Genomic DNA, 8,142 nt, shown 5'->3' with positions numbered 1-8,142 from the left:
CTTGGGCTTCAGATTTTCTTTGATTGGTGAATCTATTTCTCCTAGTGTGTCTTTAACACCTGAAATTCTCTCTTCAATCTCTTGTATTCTGTTGGTTATGCTTGCATCTGTAGTACCTGTCTGTTTCCCCAGCTTTTCGATTTCCAGCATTTCTTCAGACTGTGTGTTTTTTATTGTCTTCATGTCAGCTTTCAGTCCTTGCATTTTTTGAATTGTTTCTTGTAATTTTTGCTTTGGGTTTTCCTCCCTTTCTTCCATTTTTTGGAATTGTTGGTTTGTTCTTTCTTCCATTTCTTTAATGGATTTTCTCACATCCTCTTTGAAGGCCTCTATCATTTTCATGAAGGTGTTTTTAAGGTCATTCCCTTCTATATCATCTGCATTGGGGTGTTCAGGTCTCACTGGTATAGAATCTCTAGAGTCTTGTGGTGTCATATTTGTTTTTATGTTGCTGAGTGTGTTCTTATATTGCCTTTCCCCATCACTTCTTCCAGTGGGGGTAGAAAGAGTCTTTTCCTCTCCTGGTGCAAGCAAATCCAATACTCTCTGGCCTCTGCTCTCTGCTCTCTGCCCTGGGTTTGGGTGGAAGTGGAGCAACTCTCTCCGCAGGTTCCTGGTTGCTTGGTTGTCCTTCCGGGTAGAGTTGACCTGGCTCTGACCTCTGCCCTGTGTGTGTGGAGAAGTGGCCCAGCTCTCTCTGCAGACTCCTGGTTGCTTGGTAGTCCTTCCTGGGGGAGTTGACCTGGCTGCAGTCCCCAAACCAGGGGATCCAAGAGAGGGCAAGTATGCTCACCTCTGCCCTCTGCCCTCTGCCCTCTGTCCTCTGCCCTCTGCCCTGGGTTTGGGTGGAAGTCCGTTTGTCTGTAGTTTGCAAGCTGATTATGAATTCATTGTGGAAAGTGGGCTTGGAACTTCATGGAGTAAAACTCTGCACATTCTCTTCACTTAGTGCTATGAACTTCCCCCGTAGCACTGCTTTCAAGGTGTCCCATAGGTTTGGGTATGTTGTGTCTTCATTCTCATTGAATTCGAGGAAGTCTTTAATTTCTTTTTTTATTTCCTCTTTGACCCAGGGATAGTGCAGTTGAGCATTATTCAATTTCCATGAGTTTGTAGGTTTTCTGCAATTTGTGTTGTTGTTGAATTCTAATTTTAAGGCATGGTGGTCTGATAAGATGCATGGAGTTATTCCAATTTTTTTGTAGCTGCTGAGGTTTGATATGTTGCCAAGTATGTGGTCGATTTTTGAGAAGGTTCCATGTGGTGGTGAGAAGAAGGTATATTCTTTTTATGTGGATGAAATGTTCTATAGATATCTGTTAATCCCAGTTGGGTCATTACTTCTATTAGACCCTTTGCTTCTTTGTTTAGTTTCTGTCTGGTATTCCTGTCTAGTGGTGAGAGTGGTGTGTTGAAATCTCCCACTATAAGTGTGTGGGGCTTTAGATGAGATTAAGTTCTAATAATGTTTCTTTAACGAATGTGGATGCCTTTGTATTGGGGGCATAGATGTTCAGGATAGACACTTCATCTTGGTGGGTTTCACCTGTGATGAGTATGTAATGACCTCCTTCATCTCTTTTGATTGATTTTATTTTAAAGTCTAGTTTGTTAGATATTAGGATTGCTACCCCAGCTTGTTTCTTGGGTCCATTTGATTGAAAAATTTTTTCCCAACCTTTAACTCTCAGGTAATGTCTGTCTTTGAGGGTGAGGTGTGTTTCTTGTATGCAGCAGAAGGAAGGGTTCTGTCTTCGAATCCATTCTGCTAGTCTGTGTCTTTTTATGGGTGAGTTAAGGCCATTAATATTGAGGGATAAAAATATGGAACGCTTCACGAATTTGCGTGTCATCCTTGCGCAGGGGCCATGCTAATCTTCTCTGTATTGTTCCAATTTTAGTATATGTGCTGCCGAAGCAAGCACGTGAGCCAAGTCTTAGCTGTGCAGCTTTGTTCTAGTGACTGACTCTGACCCTCTTGAAAGTTGCACTCACCTTATTGCTTGATGCTTTTTCCTTGTTTTCGGTCATGTATTCCTAATTGCTTATGGCAAGAAATTTAGCTAGATTAAATTAAAAAGAACATTGCCCTTCTGTTTACTATGAGCATGGAGATTCTTATATCCTCCTACAGCTATACAATATCCTTCCTGGAAACACACATAGATGGTTATCTCTCTCACCTGTTAGTAAGATATTCTATACTTATACATCGCTTTATTGGTGTGTATGCACAGTTCTTTTATAAGAAGGACTAGTAGACTATGACAGAGAAAGGAATGGCAGGGGCTAAAGAGAAGACTCAGAGGTTAAGAGCTCGCCTACAGAGGACATATGTTTAATTCCCAATATGACAGCTCCTAAGCTTCCATAACTACAGTTACAGAGGATTCAACACCTTCTTCTGACCTCTGAGGTCACTATACACACATGGCTCATAGACACTTATAAAATAAATAATCATTTTAAAAAAGTAATTGAGGAAAAGGAAGTTTTGTGGTAAAGGTATGTAATAGAGCATATCATGGTTTCATGGAAGGACACAAAGAGACCTACAGAAATCAAAGTGATCATGGCATTGTGGATACCCAAGTAGAATAAAACACTAACCATGGTCACAATGAAGATTAAGAACAGAAGTTAAATAGAGGTGACTGAAGAACAGGGGAACTCGCCTGATTTTCTCATCTGGGGAGGTGGATGAGAGGCGTCTACAAAGAAGTTAATCAAGATCATGAGAAGTGTGCAGGAAGTATTTAATTCATTGGGAAGGAGGAAAACCTTAATGCAGGTGTCATCTCAAACTGCAAACTGATAATTGTGACTTAAAATGGATACACAGAGTGAAAGAATCTTTGTATGGTCCCATTACATGAAATTTCAAAATATGGATGGCAAAATCAACCCACAACGCAGAAAGAAAAGTTGAAGAAGGTATTGAGAAAGCAAAGGGAAGGTCACATATTGAGTGACATAACACATATGGAAAGCTGATTACTTAATGTTGTTTTTTATTTTTAAATTTAAATTTAAATTAGAAACAAGGTTGCTTCACATGTCAATTCCAGATCCCTCTCCCTTTCCCTCCCCTCCTCCCATGTCCTCTCACCAACCCCTCCAATATCCCCTCATCTCCCCAGGGAGGGTGAGGCCCTCCGTGGGGGTGTCCATAGTCTGTAATTTCATCCAGGAAAGGGCCTAGACCCTCCCCCGAGAGTCCAGGATGAGAGTGCAACTCTCATTGTTAGATGGGTGCCCAAAGTCTATTTGTATACCCAGGATAAATACTGATCTACTACCCAAGGCTCAATGGATTACCTAGGCCTCCTCAGTGACACCCACATTCAGGGGGTCTTGATCAGTCCCATGCTGGATTCCCAGCCATCAGTCTGGATTTCAAGAGCTAACCCTTGGCAGGTCAGCTGTTTCTGGGGGTTAAACCAGCCCAGTCTTAACCCCTTTACTCATCAGTCCTCCCTCTCTGTCACTGGATTCCTTGAGTTCAGTTCAGTAAGTCAGCCATTGAATGAAGGTTCAGTTTCCCAGACTCTCTGGCCATGGGATTGTAGGCTGGCACTCCCCAGATCTATGTCTAAAATCCATACATGAGAGAGTACATGCTATGCTTCTCTTTTTGTGACTGGGTTACCTCACTCAGGATGGTTTCTTCTAGTGCCATCCATTGGCCTGCAAATTTCAAGATTCCATTGCTTTTTTCTGCTGAATAGTACTCCATTGTGTAAATATACCACATTTTCTCTATCCACTCTTTGGTTGAGGGGCATCTAGGTTGCGTCCAAGTTCTGGCTATTACAAATAATGCAGCTATGAACATAGTGGAGCAGACATCCTTGTATGAATCGGCATCTTTTGGATATATGCGTAAGAGTGATGTTGCTGGGTCTTGTGGTAGGTTTATTCCCATTTTCCTGAGGAATTTCCATACTGATTTCCAAAGTGGCTGTATGAGTTGGCACTCCCACCAGCAATGGAGGAGTGTTTCCCTTTCACCACAACCTCTCCAGCAGAAATTGTCCTTGGTGTTTGTGATTTTAGCCATTCTGACAGGAGTAAGATGGTATCTCAGAGTTGTTGTGATTTGCATTTCCCGGATGGCTAAGGATGTTGAGCACTTTCTCAAGTGCCTCTCAGCTACTTTAGACTCTTCTATTGAGAACTTTCTATTTAGTTCTGTACCCCACTTTTTAATTGGATCCTTTGGTGTTTTGGAGAATAGCTTCTTGAGTTCTTTGTAAATTTTGGAGATCAGCCCTCTGTCTGATGTGGGGTTAGTGAATATCTTTTCCCATTGTGTGGGCTGCCTCTTTGTCTTGTTGACTGTATCCTTTGCCTTACAGAAGCTTCTCAGTTTCAGGCGGTCCCATTTATTAATTGTTGACCTCACTGTCTGTGCTACTGGTGTTATGTTTAGCAAGCTGTCTCCTGTACCAATTCGTTCAAGGGTACCACCCACTTTCTCTTCTAAGAGGTTCAGTGTGGATGGATGTGTGTTGAGGTCTTTGATCCAGTTAGACTGAAGTTTTGTGCATGGTGATAGACATGGATCTATCTGCAGCCTTCTACATGCCAATATCCAGTTATGCCATCACCATTTTTGAAGATGCTATCTTTTCTCCATTGTATAATTTTAGCTTCTTTGTCAAAAATCAGATGTTCATAAGTTTGTGGATTAATCTCAGGGTTTTCAATTCGATTCCATTGGTCTAGCTGTCTATTTTTGTGCCAATACCAAGCTGTTTTTAGGACTATAGCTCATAATATAGCTTAAGATCAGGGATGGTGCTGCCTCCAGACATTGCTTTGTTGATCAGTGTTGTCTTGGCTATCCTGGGTTTTTTGTTTTTCCATATAAAGTTGATTATTGTTCTTTCAAGGTCTGTGAAGAATTGTGCTGGGTTTCGATGGGGATTGCATTGAGTCTGTAGATTGCTCTTGGCAGGATTGCCATTTTTACTACATTGATCCTACCTATCCAAGAGCATGGGAGATCTTTCCATTTCCTGGTGTCTTCTTTAATGTCTTTCTTTTAGTAATGTTTCTTTTATGAACGTGGATGCATTTGTATTTGTGGCATAGATATTCAGAATCTTGGTGGATTTCTCCTGTGATGAGTATGTAATGACCTCCTTCATCTCTTTTGATTGACTTTATTTTAAGGTCTAATTTTTTAGATAGTAGAAGTGCTATCCCCTCTTGTTTCTTGGGTGCATTTTATTGGAAAATCTTTTCCCAGCCTTTAACTCTGAGGTAATGTCTGTCTTTGAGGGTGAGGTGTATTTCTTGTATGCAGCAGAAGGATGGGTTCTGTCTTCAGATCCATTCTGTTAGCCTGTGTCTTTTTATGGGCAAGTTAAGGCCATTAACATTGAGGGATATTAATGACCATTGATTGCTCATTCTTCTTTGATTTGGAATGGGGTTGTTGGTCATAGAATTATGTGTGGAATTCCACCCCTTTTTTCTTTTGGCTGTTGGTAAAGTGGGATTATCTAATGCCTATGTTTTTCTGGTAGTAGTTAACTTCCTTGGGTTGGAGTTTTTGTTCCAGAACTTTCTGTAGGGCTGGATTAGTGGATATGTATCGCTTGAATCTAGTTTTGTCATGGAATATCTTGTTTTCTCCATCTATAGTGATTTAGAGCTTTGCTGGGTATAGTAGTCTGGGATGGTATCCATGGTCTCTTAGTGTTGATAGAATATCTACCCAGGGCCTTCTGACTTTCAGAGTTTCCATGGAGAATTCAGATGTAATTCTGTTAGGTTTGCCTTTATATGTTACTTGACCTTTTTCCTTATCTGCTCTCAAAATTCTTTTTTTTATTCTGTATATTTGGGGTCTTGATTATTATGTGGCAAGCGGACTTATTTTTGTGGTCCACTCTATTTGGTGTTCTGTAAGCTTCTTGTGCCTTCATTGGCATGTCTTTCTTTAGGTTGGGAAAATTTTCTACTATGATTTTGTTGAATATGTTTTCTGCCCCTTTGAGGTGGTTTTCTTCACCTTCTTCTATACCTATTATATTTAGGTTTGGTCTTTTCATGGTATCCCATATTTCCTGGATGTTTTGTGTTAAGGATTTGTTGGACTTAAGATTTTCTTTGGTTGATAAATCCATTTCTCCTAGTGTATCTTCAACACTTGAGATTCTCTGTTTCATCCCTTGTATTCTGTTGGTAATGCTTGTATCTGTAGTACCTGACAATTTGCCCAGCTTTTCTATTTCCAGCCTTCCTTCAGATTATGTTTTTTTATTGTCTCTATTTCAGTTTTCAACCCTTGCACTGTTTGAATTGTTTATTGCAATTTTTGGTTCATCTTTTCATCCATTTGTTGCATTTTATGAAATTTTGGGTTTTTTCTTCCATTTCTTTCATTTTTTTCTTCCATTTCTTTGAGGGATTTTCCTATATCCTCTTTTAGGACTTCTATCATTTTCTTGAAGTTGTTTTTAAGGTCATTCTCTTCTGCCTCATTTGCATTAGAATGTTGGAGTCTTGCTGGTGTGGAGTTTCTATAATCTGGCAGTGTCATATTTGTTTTTCTGTTGCAGAGTATGTTTTTGTATCGTCTCTTCCCCATCTCTTCTAGTGGGTGCAGAAATAGCCCCTTACTGGTCTGGTTGTTAGGGGATCAGAGTTCCCTTTCAGTGGGTACAAGCAAGTCCAATACTCTGGTAGTTCTTCTCTTCCTGATCCTAACCCTGGTACTATGGGTGGAGAAGAAGCCCAGGAATCTGTGGTCTGTAGTCTCCCACCTGGTGCCCTGGACCTTTGGTGGAAGAGAAGCCCTGCGATCTGGGTTGCGTGGCTCCTGCCAGGATTGGAGGCTCTGTGGCAGTCCCCAGGCACTATAAGGCAGACCCGGATGAGGGGCCTTGTTTACCTGGACCTGCTGGTCCCCTGGTCTCTTTGGTGGAAGAGAAGTCTTGGGTTCTTGGGTGCTTGGCTCCTGCTGTGATGGGAGGCTCTGTGGAAGTCCCCAGGCATTGGAAGACAGGCCTGGATGTCGGGGCTACTTAATGTTATTAAAAAGTTGTATTAATACAACAGCATCTTCAGAACATATTTAGAAGTATTTCCTGGTAGAATGGTGAAAAAGTAAATTGGGCACAAGGGGTGTGGTCACTTGAGTGTGGGTGTACCTGTGTGGCATGTACATGTGTCTTTGGAGGCCTATTGATTTGGTAATATTCCTTGGTCATTCTCCACTTTGATTACTGAGACAGCGTCTCTCAAGTGATCCCTGCCTCTAGTCTAGCTACCCACTCTGCCAACGGTACCCTCTGTCTATGTGGATCATCTACCACCATGCCTGCCCTGCTTTTACACTGTTTCAGGAGCCTTAACACTCCAGTACTGCACATGCATGGTCCACAGATACAAATTCAGGCAGAAAACCCATTCCCATAAATAAATTAAGTAAATCTTTTTTAAAAAGGAAATGGTAGATCTGCCACCATTGGAGACTTGGACCTGCATCCACCAGGAGAAGTGAATGCTAGTCTTTCTACTGTATACCCTCCCCCACTGGAGTTCACTGACCCATACTCACCCAGTTCTTTCAGCCACTTAATTCCCCAGAGAGTCCTGGAGGCATACTAAACCATCCAGAATTTGCCACAGTTGGAGTCTTGGACCTGCACCCACTGGAAGAGGTATGTGTCTGGCCTCCTCCCAGTGGAGTCCCCTGACTCATGAGTCCATGTTCCATGCAGCCTGCTGAATCAGCCAGAGAGATCTGGGGGCAAACCAAGCCATCCAGAATCCACCGCCACTGTAGTCTTGGACCTGCACCACCAGGAGAGGAGAGTGCTGGGTTTTATCATGAGGGAATGTTGGAAATAGGAAATCTGGGTAAATGATCAGGAACTACAGATACAAGCATAACCAACAGAATACAAGAGATGGAAGAGAGAATGTCATGTGTTGAAGATACACTAGAGGAAATAGATTAATTGACCAGAGAAAATCTTAATCCAAAAAATCCTTAACACAAAATATCCAGGAAATATGGGACAATGTGTAAAGACAAAAATCTAAGAATAATAGGTAGAGAAGAAGGTAAAAGAAGCCCAGATCAAAGGTGTAGAAAACATATTCAACAAAATCACAAGAAGAAAT

The 8,142-nt window shown here is 41.5% G+C and overlaps 1 non-coding gene across 1 annotated transcript; it reads right to left on the bottom strand.

The window, feature by feature from the left end:
- Positions 1–1,818: 1,818 nt before the first annotated feature.
- On the bottom strand, positions 1,819–1,925 carry LOC121139763. Its single transcript, XR_005876674.1, has one exon. It is a non-coding gene; the product is annotated as a U6 spliceosomal RNA (small nuclear RNA).
- Between the last annotated feature and the right edge of the window lie 6,217 nt (positions 1,926–8,142).

The sequence above is a fragment of the Mesocricetus auratus genome, unplaced genomic scaffold (genome assembly GCF_017639785.1).
Source record: "Mesocricetus auratus isolate SY011 unplaced genomic scaffold, BCM_Maur_2.0 Super-Scaffold_100001, whole genome shotgun sequence".
In the NCBI taxonomy this organism is placed as follows: domain Eukaryota; kingdom Metazoa; phylum Chordata; class Mammalia; order Rodentia; family Cricetidae; genus Mesocricetus; species Mesocricetus auratus.
This window is presented reverse-complemented; position numbering and strand designations above follow the sequence as displayed.